Below are 23,703 nucleotides of genomic sequence, written 5' to 3'. Positions count from 1 at the left end.
GCGCCTGCAGGGGATCCACGCCTACCCCTATCTGGACGATTGGCTCATCCGAGCGAAGTCAAGGGAACTCGCCGTCGACCACACATCGAGGACAGTCCGCCTGCTCACGGAACTGGAGTTCTCGATAAACTTTGCGAAGTCCTGCTTGGTGCCATCGCAGGACGCCCTGTTCCTGGGAGCCAGGCTCAACACGGTGGCGCGGCTGGCGTCACCGTCAGAGGAGAGGATAAAGGCCATCCTGGGCAAGGTACAACTGCTGTTGACCATGGAAGTAGCCAGGATGAGGTCCATCAAGTCCCTGCTCGGCATGATGTCGTCATGCATCTACCTCATGCGGCTGTGCAGGTTGTGGATATGGCCGCTGCAGGAGTTCCTCGATGCCCGGTGGATACAAGTGGCAGGAAGCTTCGAAGACAAGATCTCCCTCAACGGGACTTTCCGTCAAGCGATCCGGTGGTGGGGAACCCATGCGCATCTTGCCGCGGGCATGGACATCCAGACTCCAGCACATCAGGAGACAGTGACGACGGATGCCTCCCTGGAAGGATGGGGCGTGCACACCGGAGATCTCCAAGGAAGAGGCCTTTGTCTCCCAGAGGAACGGTCACTGCACATAAACATCCTGGAGCTCCAGGCCGTTTTCTGTGCCCTCAGGTCCTTCCTTCCGTCCCTAAAGGGCAAAGTGGTGAGGGTCTTCACCGACAACACCACCATGATTTTCTACATCCGGAAGCAGGGGGGGGCACCAGATCCCCAGCTCTCTCCAAGGAAGCATGGGATCTGTGGCACTGGGCTGTCGCCCAGGGGATATTCCTGGTACCCTTTCACCTGGCAGGAGTGAAAAACACTGTCACTGACTTACTCAGCAGGGAGCTGTGCTCTTGCCACGAATGGGAGCTTCAGCAAGATCAAGTAGATCATCTATTCTGACAATGGGGCAATCCCCAGATTGATCTGTTCGTGACGGCGACCAAGTGCTGGAGGTTCGCCAGCAGGTTTCCCCAGCTGGGGAGCATGGGGGATGCATTCTCCTTCCCCAGGGACGGCCTGTTCCTCTATGCTTTTCCCACTGTTGCCGTTGCTCCTGCGACTCATCAGTCAACTCAGACGGTCCCGGTGCAGGATGATCCTCGTCGCACTGGCGTGGCAGAGGCAGATATGGTTCCTGGACCTTCTGCACATGTCAGTGTCCCCTCCAGTCAAGCTACAGGCGGACGTGGATCTTCTCGCCAGGGAAGGAGGCTCGATCCTACATCACGACCCAGGATCTCTGGACCTGCATGCCTGGCTCCTGCAGCACTAGAGTTTGGAGGCTACGACATCCAGCGGACTGCAAGGAGGTACTTGCCAAGGCCAGGGCTTCCTCGACTCTTGTGCTATGGACATAAATGGAAGAGGTTCTCTGTTTGGTGCCGCGCACAGAAGATCAACCCTCTACGGATTACCGCCGGTCAAGTGGTGACGTACTTGCTGACGCTGGCCAAGGCGGGGCTGGCGCATGCCTACATCAAAATTCATCTGGCGGCTATCTCCCGCTACACCAGAAATCCGGGGACGTCGTCGCTGTGGTCTCACCACCTGGTGAAGGAGTTCATGAAAGGACTGTTCCACTCGTTCCCGCTGGTGAAGGCTCTGGCCCCGGCGTGGGAGCTCAATGTGGTGTTGACCAGGCTCATGGGCCTGCCATTCAAGCCTTTGCATTTGGTGTCGCTGAATTTCCTATCGTAGAAGATGCCGTTTCTTGTCGCCATCACCTCTGCACGATGAGTGGGAGAGATCCAGGCCCTCTCCTGTAAGCCTCCGTACCTGACATTCCACCAGACGAGGGTAGTGCAGAGGACACACCCCTCCTTCATGCCCAAGGTGCCGTCGGACTTCCATCTCAACGAGCCCTTGGTGTTGCCTGTTTTCTTCCCCTCACCTTCGTCGCCGGCTGAGAGGACTTTGCACTCACTGGATGTGGTTAGGGCGCTGAAGTTCTACGTGGACCGCATGAAGAGTTTTCGGAAGACATCACAGCTATTTGTGAACTTTGGCCCTGTGAACCAAGGGAAGGCCCTCTCCAAGGCTTCCATTTCCATATGGCTCTCTGGCTGCATCATGCACTGTCACCGGTTGGCAAACCGACCACTGCCCGGCCGTCCGAGAGCCCATTCGACCAGAGCGACCGCTGCTACTACGGCGTTCCTGTCTGGTGTGCCCCTGCTGGACATCTGCAGAGCAGCTACGTGGAGGTCGACGCACACCTTCACAAAATTCTACTGCGTCGGCCGGGATTCCAGGGAGGAGTCCACAGTCAGCCAAGCAGTGCTGCATAACCTACTCACTCGAAGGTGAGCCTGGTGAGGAGGTAAGAGATGCTTAATGTTGAGTTGTTGAAATGCTTAATGTTGAGCTTTGCCACCTCCCGTGGTTGTGCATGTGTGTACTCCGATGTATTCTTGTATTCATGAGCATGTGAATCCATGCCAGACCTCAAGCTGGAGAAGGAACAAGTTACTTACCTGTAACTGTTGTTCTCTGGCATGGATTCACGTGCAAACCCTCCCTCCAACCCCTCTGCGGATCTTCTCTTGGTCCTACTGCCACTTTACGTGCTACCAAATCTGAAGATGGCTGCCAGAGGAGGGGCTAAGGTAGAGGGCAGTCATTGGATGGGGGCAGTATGACCCAGAGACCAGTGATTGGTTATTAGTAGAAAGACAGTTCAGAAACGAAACAGAAACAGATTTTTTCTTTACCGAGGATTCCCAGCCCGACGGGGAATATTCATGAGCATGTGGATCCATGCCAGACCCATGCTGGAGAATAACAGTTACAGGTAAGTAACTTTTTCCTTATGCCTGACAGATTTCACACTACACATTACGAGCGTTCCACAGTTTGAAAAGTCTTTTTTTACTTACTATCTTGAGGTAGCCTGATGTGATTTTCATTTTTTTAAAAAAGATTTACAAACATCATAGTTAATTCTGCATGTGTCCAAAATCGTAATCTAGCTGTCTATCTATCTATGGGCCCAGCTACCCATCGCTCTAGCTTTCTCTCTCTTTATGACTATCTGTCTTTGTGCCTATCTGGGTTTTAGCCTATCTATGTTTGGGACAGAATGAGGATGTGCACAGTAATAAGGTCCTGGGACAAGAATGGGTGCTGTAATGGGAGACTTGAGATGTGAATGCTTGTACTAAGGGACTGGGACAAGGATGTGCATGTTAATGGTAATGAGATTTCTGTAGTAATGGTAATAAGGATCCATGGAGAGGATGCACATGCCAATGATAATGAAGAACCAGTACAAGCTTGCACACATAAATGGCAGTGAGGGACAGTGTGAATGATGGGAGATACTGGGGTAATCAGGGACTGTGTCTCCGGATGAGGGATTCAGGGGTCATGAGGGACTGGGAGGATGATGGGTGTTGCTTGGCTAATGAGCTTTGATGAGGGTGAGAGTTGCAGGAGTACTCATGGACTGTGATGAGGAAGATGGTTACAAGAGTAATGGGGATTGTGACAAGGATGATGGTTGTGTGGGTAATGAGAGACTGTGAGGAGGGTGAGAGGTGCGGGGTGATGAGGAACAGTGATATGAATGGCAGATGCTTTGGTAATGAGGATTGCGATAAGGGTGAGGGATGCCAGGGTTAAAGAGGGAATGTGCCAAGGATGAGAGATGCTGAGGTAAAGGCAATGAGGGACTGTGAAGAGAATGAGTGTTGCATGCGTAATGAGGGATTGTGACATGAATGAGGGTTTCAGAGGTAATGAGAAACTGTTATGAGGAGGGATGCAGGGGAAATGAGGGTCTTTGATAAGGACAAGGGATGCACGAGTAATGAGAAACAGTCATGAGAATGAGGGATGAAGAGTTAATGAGTCGAGGATAAGGGTTGGGGTAATGTGTGAATGTGATGAAGGTTGCAGGGGTACTAAGGTACAGTGACATGGATGACAGTTGCATGAGTAATGGGGAACTGCTACTAGGATGAGGGTTGCATTTGTAATGAGGGACTGTGACAAGAATGAGGGATTCAGCTAATGAGGGATGATGAGGAATGTGATGGTAATGATGAACTGTGATGAGAATGGCAGATGCCTTTAAAATGAGGACTGTGACAAGGATGAGTGATGCCCTGTTATCTATGACTGTGACAAGGAAGAGGGATACCAGGGTTAGGGGGACTGAGGAACTGTGAAGAGGGTGAAGGATGCCAAAGTAAGGGTAATGAGGAACTCTGACAAGAATGAGGGATGCCAGGGTATTGCTGGACTGTAACGAGGGTAAGGAATACCATAGGTAATGAGGTACTGTGAAGAGGTATTAGTGATGCTGGGTATGGGTAATGAGAGACTGTGACAAGTATGAGGAATGTTGGGGTAAGAGCGATGAGGGACTGTGATGAGGAGAAAGGATGCTGGGGTAATGAGGAACTGTAGCAAGGATTAGGGTGCCGGATATAATGAGGCACTTTGATGAGGATGAGAGATGCCGGGTTAATGGTAATGAGCCACTGTGATGATGATGATAATGAGGGATGCAGTTGTATAAAGGGACTGTGATGATGATGAGGAATGTGGTGGTAATGAAGGCATGTGATGAGGAGGGATGCAGGGGCAAAGAGGGACTGTGATGAGGATGAGGCTAGCTGGGATGATGAAGGACTGCGATGAAGATGAATGGTGCCTGGCTAAGGAGGGGCTGTGACAAGGATGAGGGGCTCAGGGCTAATAAGAAACTGTAATAAGAAATATGGTTTTTGGGGTAATGATGAACTATGATGAATATGAGGATTATTGGGCAATGAAGACTGACGAGATGAGGGATGAAGGTGTAATGAGGAACTGTGATGAGGATGAGTGATTCAGTGATAATGAGGGATTGTGACAAGCATAACTGCTGTGGGGGCAATGAAGGAATGTGGTATGAATGAGTGTTATGGGGGTAATCAGGGTCTGTGTGATGAGGATGGGGAAGGGTAGGTAATGAAGGACAAGGATGAGGGTTGAGAGTTGCACTTGTAATCAGGGACTGTAATGCAAAGGGGGGCCTGGGTGTAATGAGGGACTGTGACAAGGATGAAGATTGTGCCACTGATGAGGGCCCAGTGGTAGTGACGGTCTGTGACGAGGATATGCGTTGTGTTGGTAATGAGAGACAATGATGAGGCGGGCCATTGAGGTAGTAATGCAAGACTTTGATGAGAATGGGCATTGACGGAGTAATGAATGACTGTGATGAGGATGAGGGATACATGTGTAATGAGGGGGCGTTACTGTACTGCAGTTGCAGGGTAATGTGAGGCTCTAATGAGTATGAGGGATGTGGACTTCACTGAGAGATGTACCATAGAGGTTCATCTGCTTGGCGGCCTCTTTAAAAGACTACAGTAAATATCAATCATTGCCCAACATGTTTGCCAATGTGTAGGTGTTGGTTAGGCACCCACCAGTTGCTGGCCATGGCTATTCCAATAGTCACTCACTGCATTGCATTGTTCTCACAGAAGCTTCAGCATGTGGAGGATTGAAATCCACTGAGTCGCCATTTTAGGTTTCAACTTCTTGTAGGGAGTTGGTGGCACAACTGCAGGTGTATTGCATATTTGGCCATTGTAGAAGGGGTTAAAGCATGTGCAGGTCTTCTGGGCCACACTAATCATCTCATCTAGTTGAGGATAATGGCTTATGTAGTGGATTTCCACAAAATGGAGGACATAGGCAAAGCAAGGCACGTGTATGGATTCTCCTTAGAACAACTACAACATTAGACCCATTGTTTGCTGCCATGAAACCTACTTCTAAACCATGGGACGTGAGCCAGTGTGTCACAACCTTTTTTACTTTATCCCAGAGATCAATTTCCCGTTGGGGCTTGCAGTCAAACTCTTACAGAAACAAGATGGCCTGCTAGGGAATTTCATGTCGTGGCTGCTCTCCCTGACTTTGCTGCTGAAAGGTATTGATGTTTTCTCCTCCACCTATAAAATTACTGTTTTGCTAATAATGCTTTGGCTTGCTCTCTCCTCTGCCTATACAATTAATGTTGTCTAGTAAAGGTTTGGCATGCTCTCTTCCCACCAACACAAATTCTTTGTCCTTAAGGATCCTTGGCAATGTCCTCCTCTTCCTGGCTATAAAATTAAATTGTGCCTAAGAATGTTCTCACAATCTCCCCTCCCTGTAAAACTAACATGCTTTGGTGTGCTATCTAGCCACCTTCAAAAATAAAGTGTGCATGAGAATGTTTTGGCATGTTCTCTCCTCTGCTTCTGAAATGAATGTTTGACTAAGAATGCTTTGGCATGCTCTAGTCCCACCTACAAAAATGGCATGTGCCTAAAGTCATTTTGACGGGTTCTTTCCTCCCCCTAAATAATGAATATGTGACTAAGAAAGCCTGGGCGTGCTCTCTGCCTGCCTACACAAATGATTTGCCCCTAAGAATGTTATGGTGTGCTCTCTACTCTGCGCATAAAATAAACGTGTGACTAAGGCTGCCTTGGTCAGCCCTCTTCCCAGCTACATAAAGAATATGTGCCTACAAATATGTGCCTAGGCGTGTTTGCTTCTCTGCCTTTTAAATGAACGTGAGATTAACAAAGCTTTGCCATACTCTCTCCTCTGCCTATAACACTAATATGTAACTGAGTGCTTTGGTGTGCTCTCTTCCGCCCTACAAAAATTAAGAGTACCAAAGAATGTTTTGGCATGCTCTCTCCGCCACCTATCAAATGAATGTGTGTCTAGGAATACTTGAGAGTGCTCTCTGGCCACCAACCGAAATGGCAGGTGCCTAATAGTGCTTTGCCGTGCTCTCGCCTCCACCTACAGTATAAACATGTGACTAAGAATGCTTTGGTGTGCTCTCTCCTACGCCCATTAGATGGATGTCTGCTAATAATGATTTGACATGCTCTCTTCCCACCTACTATCATGGTGTGTGTTTAAAAATGCGTTGGTGTGCTCTTTCTGCCAACTACAAAATTAATATGTGACTAAGAATGCTTTGGAGTTCTCTCAGCCTACCTATAAAAATGTGTGCCTAAGAATGTTTAGGTGTGTCCTTTCCTCTACCTATGAAATGATTGTGTGGCTAAGAATGGTCTGCCATGCTATTTTCCCACCTATGTAAATGATACACAGATAAGAATGTTTTTTCTCATGCTCTCCTCCGCCTATAAAATAATTTGCACCTAAGAAGGCTTTGGCATGGTCTCTCCTGTGCCAAGAAAATAAACATATCACTGAGAATGCTTTGACATGCTCATACATTTCCTGAAACTGATTTTGGCGTGCTCCCCACATCCTACAAAATGACATGCCTAAGAATGCTTTGGTGTGTGTGCACCCCCCTACACCCACATAAATGTCTTCAGCCCAACACTAACCTAATTCTGTAACTCTAGGTAGGCCCTGTTATAGATTTAAAACTACTCTAATCTGATTTACACTGTCATCCTGCTACAAATGCTCCTTTATATAAATGTGAGGTTTGAACTGGTCGAGCCACCTAGCCCAATGCTCGGGAAAAGCCTGAAAAGTCAAAATCACTGAAAGGATGGTGGGCAGGGGTTGAGTTTTGCTCTAATTGGCTCGCTCATGTTTAAATCTTTGTGTGTTTGTATACATAACATTAAACATTACAAGTGTGTTAGGTAATGCTATCTGTGTGGGTGCACAATTCTCTTTCGACGAAAGTGCGCAAGTCAAAATAGCATTGTACTTCTAAAAAAAAGTAATGAACAACAGAAAAATTAACCTGACAGAGGAAATGTTGCTATAAATATGCTAAAGTAAATGGGCACCTGGCTATGCCCTGAAAAACCCAGGTGGGCGTAGTTGAATCAACAAAACAAAATTTCAGGGTGTGAGGTTACACCAAAACAACTGGTTTCACATAGAAGTGTGGTGAAAATCAAAACCAGAAGTGTGGTGAAAATCAAAACCTGCTCATGTCTTGACTTGATACATTTTAATTAGCATAACATTTGTTATGACACAGTGTGGGGATAGAGTACCCAGAGATATGTAGAAAACATACAATACAGGTAGGTACAATCTAGCGTGATGAACTGGATTCAAATGGATAACATACAAGTTCTGCTAAAATCTGAAACCCTATTGGGTTGTGCAGGTACAACAGGGAACACAAGAAACAAATCCCATGAACATATATCAATAAACAAAACAATGCTTGAGTTGTGCATTGAACATATGGAATGATCGTCGACACAAGGTGTTCCGAGATCCGTTGCTTCACTGGTCTTGTAGTTTTTCCTATGTACAGCAGGTGACAAGGACATTTTATGCCGTAAATGACAAACTTACTATTGCAGTTCGTGTGTGTCTGGAGGATCTGATGGTAGTCTTTATGGTCAAACGTTTTTGTTGGAGTGGTAAAACGACATTTTAAAATGTGTTTATTTTTATAGAGCTGTGGTACAAAGCCTCACATGGAACTACATATCACTCTCTTGATGTGTATGACACAATATAGACACGTCTATCTAACATCTATAAGATTGTTTGCATGTACATCTAATTCATTTTTACTAAAGTATACTATGATGCGTGTTGTCTCAGAATCATCATCCCGTTTGGGTTTTAAAGAAAATGTGTGTTTTTTTCAATCAAATGTTTTTTTCAATCAACTGTGTGATATAATTGTGTCAGATCCCGCGGGTCTCCAGTACATCATATTAGATTCCATGGTTATTGCACACACGCCAGTTCGTCTAAAAACCACGAGAATTCCAACACCCATTTATACCACTTTGCAACTGATAGAGACATTTGGACCGTGTTTTTCGATTGGAGGGCTTCCGTACTTCGACCATTTATCATAGGTGCCCGAACGTACTCAGATTATGCACCGCCTCCAATCATGACAAGTGTTGGGCACACCTCTTTTGGGCTGTTCGTGCCAGTACGCCTCTACATTACACTTGCTTGCACATCCCATTAGCATCAGTGCTTACTCCGCCCCCTTCTTTTGACGCATATTCACACGTGACGGCTTTATTTGGGTAGCCAACGATGACTCGCCTCCAAGGAAGTGCCGCGTACCTTTCTGTCAGGTCTAATAATGGCGGACCTTTTATTCAACCAATGACAAGGCGCCACCTGTGGGAGTGTCGGTCACCCCCTATCAGGATAAACTGTGCTTTTTTTGTATACGCGGTCTTCCAGGAGATGGCTTCCTTCCTTTCAGTGATCGCAACGAGAGACGCCGCACCACAGCGGCTTGAGACGAAAACCTCAACCAATTTAAGTAAGTGCATAGCAGCAATGTTACGGCGATATCTGCTGCTAGCGATATACTTTACTTAGCTGTCACCAGTAGTCCTTTGGACTCGATTACTTCTAACAACCTACACGCACAGCTGATATTTCTTTATCGCTGGCCGTGGAGGTAGACAGCAGCCTTTATAGAACTATTTTTTGCGTCATACACAGATTTCGCCAATTTCGGATGAAATAGTCATGCAGCACCCGCATCGACAAGTGGGTAACAAATTTCCCCACTCATTCAATTTTCAATTTTGAGGACAGTCTCCACCTTTTGAGGTAAGACTGCATCATTTTATTTGTCACTATACCATCAGTGTTTTGCACTAGTTGAGCAAACCAGGTTCTACCCCCTATGTTTCAGGTTTGCACCTGTTTCCACTTTGGCCAGTCATATGCCAGCGTGCCATCCGCACTAAGATGGATGCCACATTTTACCCTAACACTGGATAAGTCTTAGGTAAGACCCACACTACTTATCCCCATGGAGTTTTTGTGTTATAATTATTGAACATCTGTTTTTGAGCCTTATTAAGTATTTAATCATTCATCTCTGAGGGCACCCCTTTACTTATCACACTGCCTTTGTTAATTGTAGATAGAGACCCCGGGACCCGGACACATTTCATCTCATGTCCTGAAGAAGGCCTGTACATAAAGCTGCATTCCACAGCTCACCCTTTGGCCGAAACACCTTGAGACGACGATCATTCCATATGTTCAATGCACAACGTAAGCATTGTTTTGTTTATTGATATATGTTCATGGGATGTGTTTCTTGTGTTCCCTGTTGTACCTGCACAACCCAATAGGGTTTGAGATTTTAGCAGAACTTGTATGTTATCCAGTTCATCACGCTGGATTGTACCTACCTGTATTGTATGTTTTCTACATTTCCCTGGGTACTCTATCCCCACACTGTGTCATCACGTATTTTATGCTAATTAAAATGTATCAAGTCAAGACATGAGCAGGTTTTGATTTTCACCACACTTCTATGTGAAACCAGTTCTTTTGGTGTGACCTCACACCCTATAAATATGCTGACAAAGTATAAAAGGCGCTCACCATTTAATCCCAGCAATCTGTTGTGAAATATTCCCTGGAAAACTAAATCACAATATTAAACAAGTGCTTGTGGTCTTGTGAGTAAACGTCTGCACTGGAAATATGACAACCTGAGTAAAAACCTGGTAGCAAAAGACTTGAGCAAGCTTGCCAACCTAAAAAAAAACCAAGGGGTTGCCTCCACCCTCTGAAGAAAAGTTACGCTGTCCATCCATGTGTGCCCTTTACTTGTGCCCTGAAAAGCATCCACAATTAGGGAAAATAACTGCACAAGTGTCCAGGATTGGAAACTCTCTTGCCAATTTGTTACCAAATACTCATGACTTACTTGCCCTCTCATCATTTCCCCTCCTCACCCCCATGTCTAGGTTTCAATAATACTATGCTTATAAAGATAACTTGACAATTACAAATACCACAGTGTCATTCAAATATATAAATCCTTATATAATGGTGTTAGGCAAAAAGTGTACAATTGTAGCATTATCCCCCCCCCCCCATCTTGACTGGGAGACTATAAATACCAGTATGCAATTCAGCAAAAGGCAAATAAATGGTCTCTGAGTGCAAAAATGTCAAGGACTGACAGTATCACAGTTTAAAAATAATAATGCAGATGCTGTTTGTTATGAGATATTTATAAGTAGGAAAACACACAGCATGCGAGGCTGCACTGTCTTCCATCCATGCAGTAACCGGGACTGACCCTGCTTAGCTTCAAAGTGAAGAAGGATCCGGCCCCTCAGGCTATGTTGCTTTATGTGGGCTTGTAAGGTGGGTTCATTTATTAGGCAACAAGACCTGAAGGGGCTGGCTCCTTCTTCACTTTGAAGCTAGGCAGGGCCAGTCCCAGTTGCTGCATGGATGGGAAACCCACTGTAGCTGTAAACATATCTTTTTCCCATTGTTTTATTGTGTATAAGTGATTGAAGGCTTTAAGAACGCACAATGTTTTTAGTCAATGCACAGTGAGATTAACTGATTTGCCGAGGATCACACACTTTGTTTAATCAGCGTGCTACAAGCCCCTTGTTTTATGCTTAGTCTCTTGGTGATAGTTGTGATACATCACACAACCTCAACAAATGTCATTTAAGCAGCACAGAAAAGAGTAAAAAATGATCAGCTGCAAAAATAACATAAGCCCAGGCACTTTTGACCCCATTGAAAAAATCAAAAGCTGGCGCCCTTGAATATACACACAGTAAGTGACCATATATTTTAAAGTGAAATATACAAATGTAGTTCAATTGACCTTCTCATTAGAAGAAAGTATGCAAGTCAAAATAGCATTGGACTTTAAAAAAAGGTAATGAACACCAGAAAAATAACCTGAGAGGGAATGTTCGAATAAATATACTGGCAAAGTATACAAGATGCTCACCTTTTAAACACAGCAATCCGTAGTGAAATATTCCATGGAAAACAAAATCCCAATACGAAACAAGTGCTTGTAGTCTTGTGGGTAAGCGTTTGCACAGGGAACATGACAACCGGAGTAAAATCTTGGTATCCAAATACTTGAGCAAGAATGCAAATCAGCAAAAGGCAAATGTAACCGGGACTGACCCTGCTTAGCTTCAAAGGGGGACTGACCCTGCATAGCTTCAAATCAAGGAAAGTTTTGGGCCAGTTCTCTAAGTGGTCTTGTAAGATTGGCTCAATTGTCAGGCAACATGGCCTGAGGAGGCTTGCCCCTTCCTCACCTTGAACCTAAGCAGGGTCTGTCCTGGTTACTTCATGAATGGGAGACCGGGATGGCAATAGTGTCACTTGCATTGGCCATGGACTAACCAGTGATTTTTTCACCCCTGAGGTCACTATAACTGTAAAAATCTTTCAAAAGAAAATTGTAACTGTGGGTACTGAACTACACATTCCCTTGGCTATCCATAGTCCTATATAGCCACGAATATTGTAAAAACAGCTGAAAAATGCTTTCCAAGTGCCCCTCATCTGTGCCAGCACTCCCCAGATGGCATCCTCTCCCTTTCCCGCCATAACACAAGCTGTTTCTGTGACCAGATTGCATTGAGATGTCAGCTATTTGAAGCTATAGTTGAGGTTACAGAAAGCTTTGTGCTGCAAACTCCATCCCCAGACCCCCTCCAACTCCCACAAGCCCCGCCTCTAGCCTGATGCCATTTGCATGTTTTTTGACTTGCAAATAGCATTTTTCCTGCGTTTCTTTTTCCAATATCCTCGGCAATAACTTTGAATATCTCTCGCATTGACAGAATAACAAGATGGCGTTTTTTTAATTTCTGAAAACCACGATCCTGCAATGCACCATGGGAGATATAACTATCCATTTTTGAGAAGGGGGCACCCTGTTCTCCGTCAAAAATGTAAATAACTACTGAACGGAATAACTCCACGCCACGCATGGATGGCGAGTCAGTGCTTTGTGCCCAAGTTGTTTCACCTGGTGAAAATCTATCCAGCGGTTTGGGCTGTGCCTTTTGGCAAAAAAATTTACCTTGTTTGTCTATGGGAAAATGAATGGGAAATAGGCTGCAACTTTGGAAAAAAAAGATTTTTTGTCTTCTTAATAACGTTCTTATTTTTTAACGTATCTTTACCAAACCTTGCAGTCTTGGGGGGGCGGGGTGGACAAGTGCCTAATCACTTTATAGTACTTTGAGGGGTTCCTATGGGAATTCGACTCACCTTAACACCATGCACTTATATAAACCTATTAAATTGACAGAAAAAAACGTTGTTAAAGGGATGTTATGGTTAAGATGCATCCGACCCTTGGGACTCCACTGCTCCAGTAGTTAGCCAGTGGCGTCCCATCTTGACATCACTTGGCATTTCCCTCCTGGGTTCTCATGAGCACTTGCCCATCCGTACTGCCCCATCTATTCATGCACTTTTCTCATTGCACAATGCATACGTGCATTTGTAGGAGCACTGTGTACAATTTTTGTGTATAAGTAAGGGAAATGCAGATGCAAAAGATTTGTAGAAGATTGTTAAGTGGCAGTTGGTGTGTGGAAGCTTAATATGGTCATAGGGTTATATGTATAGTTTTTGGAAGTGATTGGTGGATGAATGTGTGACTGTTTGAAAGCAGGCATTGAGGGAGTGTTACAAATATAAAATGAAAAATGGTAGAAGGGCTGCCCTGTGCGATGTTGCACAAGTCCCATCCGGGTCTTTTGATGATCCATCGATTATGGTCCTTATTGTATGCTAGAGAAAACTATTTGGGTCAGAAAATAGTTTCTGTCCTTTATATTTTTCTCTAGTATACAATTGTCCATTATTCTCATTAGCATAACACAAAATCCTAATGGAAATGTAGGAGAATATAATTGAGTCTAACTAATTTACTGAGAAATGTAAAGTAGATGGAGTTTATAAGATTATTTTTTTTAGTTCTATTTTTTAACCGAAAGATGGTTCCTAAAGGAACCTCTTTTTGGTGTTTTTTTTCTTTTGGAGGAGAGGTCAGAAAGTGAGGTGGGGAGGGAAAGGATGGAAGAGGCACCAACCACAAATATGGAGGGGCAGGTGGACAGGTGAAGATGTTGCCCATGTGTTACATCTCAGGTAGGGGGCAGTGTTTCTCATGCTCCTTGATTACAGCTTCAAAAGCACTTTGAAATTGCTCCTCCCTGCAGAGTGGTGTGTTGTAGTATATACAGATTACTATTGTCTTCAAAAGATATGGTTCAACAGTCTCTTTTATCATTTGCATGGCAGCTGGTGTAATTTTGTGTCCCACAGAAGTAGGCTGAGTGGTTACAGTATTGGTTGAGCAAAATGAGGTGGAGGAAGAGAGCCTACTACTTGCTAATAAAGGAAGAACCTTTCTGAGAGCTTTGCAGTGGTTGGATTTGGTGTGGCGTGCATATAGGAGGTCCAATAAGAGCACTGTCCAGGAAGTCCGCGACTGAGTACAACATTGCTTTCAGTGCATTACACTTTGGTTGTTTTAGCCTTTGGTACATTCCCAACAGTGGTAAAGCACTGCCACACCCATGATTCTCTCTGGGTGGCAGAATTAGGCACCTCCTCTACTTCATCTTCTTGGTCCTCTTCATTGTCTTTTGAAGTACTGCCCTTTTTTGTTGTGTAGAACATCCAGCTGGTAGTGGTGGTGGCTCTTGGGGAGGAGTGATGGCAATAGCTGATGCCATTTTTTAGATAAATAGCAGTTATTCTAATATTCTTTGAAGTTTGTGCTGTGTGCTAGATTGTTAATGGATAATGAGTAAGAACAGGTGTAGGAGTTGTGCAAGGGTACATTTCGAGCTTCAAAGTTCCTAGATCAGCTGAAAATGCAGTTCCGAACTGTTCGCGAAGCACTGACCCATTCGCAAAGTGTGGACGCGCTTGCCAACACGTCATCATGCCACGCGCGAGCGTGTGGTCATGTGACACTGCCCAAAAAGTCTGCATTTATGTCAGACGTTTGCGAATGTTGACAAACACAAAAACTGTGGGAAAAGTTGCAAAAAGTTTATAGAAGTGTTAAAAATGATGCTAGAAGGTGGGAAATGGTGAAACCTTGTAAATTGGACAAAGATGTTCCTATAGTGGGGTAAGTATGATATTAGTAAGTTGTAGGAAATTAGCGTGTACTGGTAAAAACCCATGAAATTCACTGAAAAAATGTTGAATGGACATTATTGTTAAGTTGCACTAATAAAAACCTATGAAATTCAATGAAAAAACTTTGTTAAAGGAACGTTATGGTTACAAGTAAAACCGAAAACCCCCAGATATTCACCAGTTATGGTAAGCTAAACAACCATAGCTCACGCCACCACCATGCACTGCATGGCCCCAAAAGTATTTATCTATCTGTCTATCCATCCATCTATCGCTCTATCTCTCTCTATGGGTCTTTTTTTCCAAATATCTCTGGGTTTAGATAGCTACATGTCTACCAATCTTTCTTTCTTTGAGTCCATCTGTCTATCTAGCTATCCATTTATCTATCCGTCTTTGGGTCTCTACATATCTTACTTTGACTCTATCTGTTTTTATTTCACATGACACAGTACCAATAGATATGCACTATGACTCTTATGCAAAGGCCATAAGAAAGTGAAAAGATTGATTTTTCAACTTCTTAAAACCTTTCAACCACCGCATGGATTCCTACCAAATTTGATGTGACTGATTGAATCAATTTGGTCAAGATCGCTATACGGGCTCAAAAATTATAGGGTAGAGTGTTTTCCTATCTATCTATCTATCTATCTATCTATCTATCTATCTATCTATCTATCTATCTATCTATCTATCTATCTATCTATCTATCTGTCTGTCTGTCTGTCTGTCTGTCTGTCTGTCTGTCTGTCTGTCTGTCTGTCTGTCTGTCTGTCTGTTTGTCTTTGTACATATCTATCCCTCTACCTATCTGTCAAGGATCTCTATCCATTAACTATATGTGTGTATTTCCCTTTACGCATCACCAATAGACCTACACTATGAGACTATGTCTGTATGTTAAGACAGAATGTCCTACTTAGTTTAGGCTATAAATTGGTGCTCTAGATGAACATATTGGTGTGGGATTAGAAGATCTACAAGAGATGGGACATGCAGAGGGGCACATTCTGGGTGTTGCTTGTTTGTATAGTCACCCCTTCTACACACATGGTGTCGTAGCCCAGAACACCTTCCTCTGACCCAGTGCCCTCTGCTTCCTCCTCACCTGATTCGCTGTTATCCGAATGGTATAAGTCCAATCAACGTCTGTAGCTGTAATCCTTTTCTCTCTTAGATGACACTGGCTTACCTCGGAAGGAAGCCACAGTGGCCGCCTGTGAGCTGCAGCCCTGTGGTCCCACTTCCGAAGCAGACCGGAAATGGGGAAAAAGCCTCCGGCAGAAAAAACCCCACAGGATTCAGGTAGTAGTGGTGTCTGCTTGTAAAGTTGTAGTGCTGTCTGCTTGTGAAGCTGGAGTGATGTCTGCTTGTGAAGCTGGAGTGATGTCTGCTTGTGAAGCTGTAGTGAGCCTTGAATCCGGACTCGTATCCCAAAAGATGTTGTCTTAATCAGAGACAGAACGCCTCCACGAAAGTACTCCAGGTCCGGTTCTGAATACCAGAGAGAGTGGAAACCAGCAACAGATGATAAGTCTGAGGCAGCAATGGGATGGCCCAGGGGAGTAAGCGGCGCAAGGAGGAAGCACCACCAGAGCGTAGAAAAGAGCTGCCGCAAAGCGGGAGAGGATGTGAGAGAAGGAGATGGACAGTCAGAATGCCGGTAAGGAAAGATAGTGCAGAAGGAAAAAAGAAACGGGAGCGAGGAATAGAGAAAGAAGGAGAGCAAGTGCAGGAGGCGCGACCCACCAGCACAGGACACCAGAGCGGTAAAGCAGGCAGAAAGAGTTCCGGGAAGCAAAGAAAAGCACACCGGAATAGAAAAACAGATGAAACACTAGCGCATTAACCGAAACAGGGGAAAACACGACCTAGCGGTTGCAACACTCCAGCTGCTGGGAGTACAGGGTACAAGTACCTCCCAGCAGCCGCCATGATGCAAAGAAACTAGACCGCCACACTGAGCCGTAAGAGGAACGTTATGGAACAGTCAATGGCCGCCCAGCATCCACCTTCGCCAAAAATGCCGGGCGCCTGGACGCATGAGACATGGCCATGCCAAGGCCTGTGTAGATTTCAGCACCTCACCACACAACCACGCCCAAGTCACACCTTTTAAGGGGGGCCTTGATACACACTTTCCAACTCTACATCATGTAGCCTTGTAATAGAACAGAATTCTTGGATGAGGCTTCTCCCTGCCTCCTCTGCGGTCCACCAAGCCAAAGACACTAATCACTAACCTGTGTCCTGTGCCTAATTTTGCTCCTCACGCCCCTCTCCTGCGTCTACTGGCTGTTAAAGGCCCCTATTGTTGTTTTCTGTTCTTACACACCTTTATGTTTTTTCTGGGTTGTGTTTTCTTTTTTTCCAGAGAATTAGGCTTGTTGTGAGTCGACTGCAACATCTCTAGCCACTGTCTCATGCAATAAACAATACAAATGCACATGGCATCCATCAAGGAGGAAGAGGGTTGCAGCCACAAGCAGACACGCTATCCGTACACGCCCTATTGTTCTCAAACTGCCGAGGTCTAACGTGTGCTCTGCTTGAGGTTCAGCAGCACTGAGAACTCTTGCACGGCGATTGTTCCACGAGACACCTCGGGATATTGTGTACTGCGTACACCAAGTACGCATGCGCGGGCAGCCATGGGGCTCGCGCATTCGCATTAGTTTAATAAAGGCGGTGCCCGGCAGTTCGCGCCGGAGACCGGAGCCATCACACGTCTCCGGCGTGTCGTCCTTGCATGCATGGGTGCGTGTGATTGTGTGCGTGAGTAACGGCTGGAGGCCGACACCAGCATATACAAAATTGGCGACGAGGCGGGATCGGAGCTGTTCTTCCCGTTTCCGATGACACCGGCGAAACGAAGCACAACTCCGCAGTCGCGGACCCCCTCTAACAGCTGGCGGCCATTTTGAGTGCTCACTCACGACGACACACGCAGTGGTTGCGGCCCGTTCTGGGTGCTCGTGCGCCATCTGCCCGCTGCAAGCAGTTGCAGTAATTTTTGGACACTTCACAGCCCAGCTGAACCAGGGCTGTGACATCAAAAGGAAAAAAAAAGAGGCAGAAGAGCCAACAGGTAAACTCTGCCACAGTTGGGAGTTGGATCATCCGTCAGCCTGCCAAGACAATACAGTGAGTACCTATCGTGATGGGTGAAGAAACCGATGATGAGGGCGCCATTGCCCCAATACCGCGCAGAGTGTGCACCACTTTGGCTCCCATGCCCGAATTTGAGACTACGGGGCCCCCATCTAAACTTGGCCCAAAATGGCTCACATGGGTCAAAAGACTGGAAAGAATGTTCAGAGCCTCGGGGGAGACTGAAGACGAAGCAAAGATCGCCATCATGATGTACTCTGCAGGCACTGAAGTCCAGAAAATATATGACTCCCTTGACATTCCTGTGGCAACGTATGACGCTGTCAAGCAAGCACTTCGGGATCACTTCCTACCATTGGCCAATGTTGACTTCGACAGGTTTGTCATGGGGGCAGAAAAACAACGAAGCGAAGAGTCACTGGACCAGTTTTGTGCCCATTTGAGACACCTAGCGAGCTCCTGCAGGTGGGTCAACGAAGAGGAAATGGTCCGCAACCAACTGCTGCAAGGTTGCTGCTCAGGAAAACTGAGGAGACAAGTCCTGAGGGAACCAGGGCTGACCCTCCTGCAAATCCTGGACATGGGAAGAGCGTATGAGCTGGCGGAGGCCAGAGGATCGAAAATGGACGCGGCCACACATTCCAAGAATGAGGAGGAGGCTCTAGCAGTCAGACGGTTCACACCTGGGAAGGCCAGATGGACACCGAAGAAGGGTGAAGGATCCACGACGTCAGGTACACCTCAGTCGTGCTCCTACTGTGGATATGACCTCCCACACAAGGGTGAATGCTCAGCCAAATCACGAACATGCGGCAGGTGTGGGATACCGGGGCATTACGCAAGGATGTGTAGGGCTGCCATGCCCGTAGCAGCAAGCAGAGGACCAGAGAGGGCCGGTAGAGGAGGCGCTCGCACGGCAAGGGGCATATCCTCCCTTGAACAGGACGTGCACGACCTAAACATTGCCGAAGAAGAGGAAGAAGAGGAGGAAGAAGTTTTCTTCATTTCCAGCATCGCAAATGGCCCCGGCACCAGACGAAGGCCCATATGTACGGTGGACATTGGAGAGATTCCCACGCCAGTCCTCATTGACACGGGAGCTTCAGTCTGTGTACTGGCGGACAGACATTACAACGCACTGGCAGGCCCACCCACCCTGTCGCCCTCCAAAGCCCAGATATACGCTTTTGGTGAAGATACCCCGCTACCCATCCAAGGGGTATTTGTAGCCCCAGTGACCCATGGCCAAAACAGCATCAAAGCGAGGTTTTTTGTAACCAACGTCAGTCCGCACTCTCTTTTAAGCTGCGCAGCATCTGAAGCACTCGACCTGGTTCATTTCACGTTTGCTGTATATCACACAGATCTGGACAGCCTGCTGACACGCTTTAAGAAGCTCTTTAGGGGCATAGGGAAACTGAAGGCGGAGCCAATAAGGCTCCACATTGACGAGTCAGTCAGACCAACAGCGCTGAAACATCGTCGCATACCGTTTCATCTGAGGGCTCAGGTGGAAAAGGAGCTACAAGACCTGGTGGAACGAGATATCATTGAAAAGGTGGAAGGGCCCACCCCGTGGGTCTCTCCCATTGTAGTGGCTCCAAAGCTCAAACAGCCTGGGGCTGTACGCATTTGTGTGGACATGAGACTTCCAAATCTAGCCATAAAAAGAGAACGTCATCTTACTCCCACTCTGGACGACATTGTTGGTGAACTTCAGGGTGCGAAATTCTTTTCGAAACTAGACCTGAGAGCGGGTTATCACCAGTTGGAGCTCCACCCAGAGTCTAGATATATTACAACCTTTACTACACACGAAGGACTGTACCAATATAAAAGGCTCAGTTTTGGAATTTCCTCGGCGGCAGAAGTCTTCCAAAATGCCATCAGGGGGGCTCTGTCCGGACTAAAAGGAGTAATAAACATGTCAGACGACATCCTAGTCTTTGCGAAATCTGAAGCGGAGCACATCAAGCGCCTGGAAAACACTTTTCAAAGGCTCCACAACCTTGGCCTGACGCTGCACCAAGAAAAGTGCGAATTCCTGAAGGACAGCCTGGAATTGTTTGGATTTGTCTTCCATGCGGGAAGCATATCGCCTGACCCTGAGAAGGTGAGAGACATTCGAGAAGCGTCACCTCCCACGTCCCCGGCAGAAGTCCACAGTTTCTTAGGGATGGTGAACTACTGTGGGCGGTTTATTCGAGATTTAGCATCTCTCTCCGAACCCCTGAGAGCACTCACGAGGAACGAAGTGGCATGGACGTGGACTGGCAAGGAACAGAGAGCATTCACGGCCATCAAGGACGCCCTGTCTGAACAAGGCACCATGGCGTATTTCAACCCAGCCCGAGAGTCTGAAATCATAGTGGACGCCAGTCCAGTGGGACTTGGGGCGGTTCTCGTGCAGGCGGATCAACAGGGATCCATGCGACCCGTTGCATACGCCAGCAAGGCTTTGACAGACACAGAGAGAAGATATTCCCAAATTGAACGCGAAGCCCTCGCAATACTATGGGGCTGTAAACATTTTAGATTATATATTCTGGGGAAACCAGTTGTTGTGGTAACGGACCACAAACCCCTACTGCCCATCCTGGCTGGCGCTTCGTCCAAACCGCCACCTCGGATAGAGAGGTGGATGCTATCCCTCATGAAGTACGGGGTGAAACTGGTATACCGCCCAGGCACGCACAACCCTGCAGACTATTTGTCTCGCCACCCCGGCACAGGAAGACCCAGAGACACTACGGAGGTTGCAAACTGTACGGACACCATTCACATGGTTGTCGAGTCGGCGCTTCCCATTGCCCTGACAAGACAGGAAATTGCCAGCAAATCGAACTCGGACGAGGCGTTTCTGAGAGTAAAGGGGGAGGTAGCCACAGGAGCATGGCGGGAACTCCTTCTGAATAATGCCCGAAGAAACGCAGAAACGCAAAGGGACCTGCAATTGCTCTGGGGCGCACAACACGAGCTGTCCGTGACTGCTGATGGTCTCCTGCTGAGAGGGCACCGGATTGTGATCCCCAGGTCACTCGTGCCGAAGGTCCTTCAGTTGGCGCACAACGGACACCAAGGGATGACCAGAATGAAGGCACGTCTCAGACTCAAAGTGTGGTTCCCTGAATTGAAAAAGAAAGTGGAAGAGTATGTAAGGGCCTGCATCCCGTGCCAAGCAACGAGCCCGGCGGAGAAGGGACCCCCGATTCAGTCCATGGCAAGGAGCGATTCACCCTGGAGGACTACACTTCCTAGCAGTGACTGACCAATGGTCCCGATATCCAGAGGTGGAACTGGTCGAGTCCCAGGCCACTGATCACACCACCCTGGCCTTGGACAAGATATTTGCTACCCATGGTTTTCCCCTTGAGTTATGTTTGGACAACGGGTCACCTTTCCAAGGACAATCATTTGCTCGATACTGCGAAGAGAGAGGCATAAAACACTGAAAGGTCACCCCACTTTGGCCAAGAGCCAATGGAGAAGTGGAGCGCTTCATGCGGACACTAAACAAGGTGTTTCGCATATCCGAAAATGGTGGGGAAGACCTCCGACGGAATTTGGTCGAATTCCTCCGGGAGTATCGCACAACACCGCATCGATCAACTGGAATAGCACCGGCTGAGGCACTTTTCAAGAGGATCCCAAGGGGACTCATACCGGAGTCAGAGGGGAGACAACCAGGAGTGATCGACAATGACCAAGTACAACTAGAAAGGTCATGGAGGAATGAAAATGAAACAGCGCGGAGGAGACTGCCAGAAAAACAGATCGCGGTCGGGGATACCGTGTTGGTACGAAATAGAAGAGCAGAAGGGAAGCTGTCGACAACGTATGAGACCCAACCACTGGGAGTAACACATGTGAAAGGTACAATGGTCACCGCTGCCAATGCCAGAGGAACTGTCACCAGAAACGTGTCGTTTTTCAAGCGCATCAAGGCCGCGAGTGACGAGGAAACAGCCGAACAAGTCCCGGAACAAGGGGAAGACACAAGGGTGGAAGAAGCCACCCCAACTGCAGATCACGAGACATCGGAGGCCCCTAGTGACGGGGCACCCCGGTACCCGAGCAGGGCCGGACGACGACTTCCCCAGAGGATCAGAGACTTCATCATGGACCCTGCACCATAGGTGGGAAAGTTGTCGTTGCAAATCCGAAGAAGGAACCAGGTTGTACTTCTGCAGTCCGTTGTTAATTGCTAGTGTTTCTGCAATGAAGTGTTAATTGTTTATTTCCGGGGAAAAGGAGGGATGTTGTGTACTGCGTACACCAAGTACGCATGCGCGGGCAGCCACGGGGCTCGCGCATGCGCATTAGTTTAATAAAGGCGGTGCCCGGCAGTTCGCGCCGGAGACCGGAGCCATCACACGTCTCCGGCGTGTCGTCCTTGCATGCATGGGTGCGTGTTATTGTGTGCGTGAGTAACGGCTGGAGGCCGACACCAGCATATACAAAAGATATGTTCCAGATCGTTGCGTTCCCTGCCATATGGAAGTCTTTCATGCGTGCCGTCTATAGCATGCTGCTGACTATTCAAGTGCTCCCTTCGGCTGCATTTTCTGGGATATTCAATCACTGCATGATTATTGATGTACAGATGGCGTTCCCCTCTCAGTCTTGACACCAGAGACCCTGCGTTGCTATATGAGATGTATTGCACCCCTGACGTGGCACACACAGGCTGCTGTGAACCCCCTGATCTTTCATGTGTTGCATTGAAAATCTGCATACCCAAATCTGCTATCTCTGCCTTCTCTGGGCAGACCCTCTATAAAGCACTATATAAAACACTCTCACCCCATACAGCGCGCAACCCCACTTTCCAATCTTACTGTTGCTGCGCACAAATCGAAGCAACGTGTAAAGATCTCGGTAAAGTCATGCTGCTAATAGGTTCGACTGGGGGTTACAGGGAGCCCTCTCACAAACTCAAGAGCACAGTCAAGAATCTGCTTCACACTGCTTCCGGTGCATGCAAGGTGATGATCAGCTTCATTCCATACTGCTATCCGTCTTCTCTCTCTCTGTTTCACTCGGTTTTGCTCTCATTCTTTCTTTCTGCCTTGGATGCTCTGTTATTTTTGCTGGTTGTATCGCCAAGTCTTTCTCTCACACACCCTGTTTCACTTGCTCTTTCTCCCCTCTGATTTTCTCATTATTGGCATCAAACTCTTTCTCCATTTGGCCCGCTCTCTCTTCCTTTCCCCCCTCACTCTTACTCTTTTGCTCTGCCCCTCCCCCTTTATTCAATGTAATTCCTCTTCCTCCAGTGAACCTTTATTTTTCATTCTTTCATCCCTTTCCATGTCCTCTCTGTCAAACATGCTGACCTCTTGTCTCATCTGCGAAGTCTCTGTATCTAATTTTTTTTACCCCAATTCCTCTTGTCACCTGAAGCTGACTATATATGGGTCTTCTTCCCCAATTTGTTTGACTGCCCCTCTCTCAACTTCCTACTCCTCGTGCTGCCTATTAACCCCTTGTTCATCTTCCACGTCACAGTCATTACTAACAGGAGTGAAGACAACTTCAGACAAACTCTACCTGCAAAACATCAGAAAGAAATCCAAGCCCTTCCTTAATACTTCTTCTATGTTTGTTGCACTTTCCTTTGCTGGTGACGCCCATATTGACTAAAAGAAACTCCCACACCCACCCTGC

Source organism: Ambystoma mexicanum, chromosome 3p (assembly GCF_040938575.1).
Source record: "Ambystoma mexicanum isolate Mex_15411 chromosome 3p, UKY_AmexF1_1, whole genome shotgun sequence".
Classification (NCBI taxonomy): Eukaryota; Metazoa; Chordata; class Amphibia; order Caudata; family Ambystomatidae; genus Ambystoma; species Ambystoma mexicanum.
The sequence above is the reverse complement of the archived record's forward strand: the minus strand, read 5'-3'. Positions refer to the sequence as shown.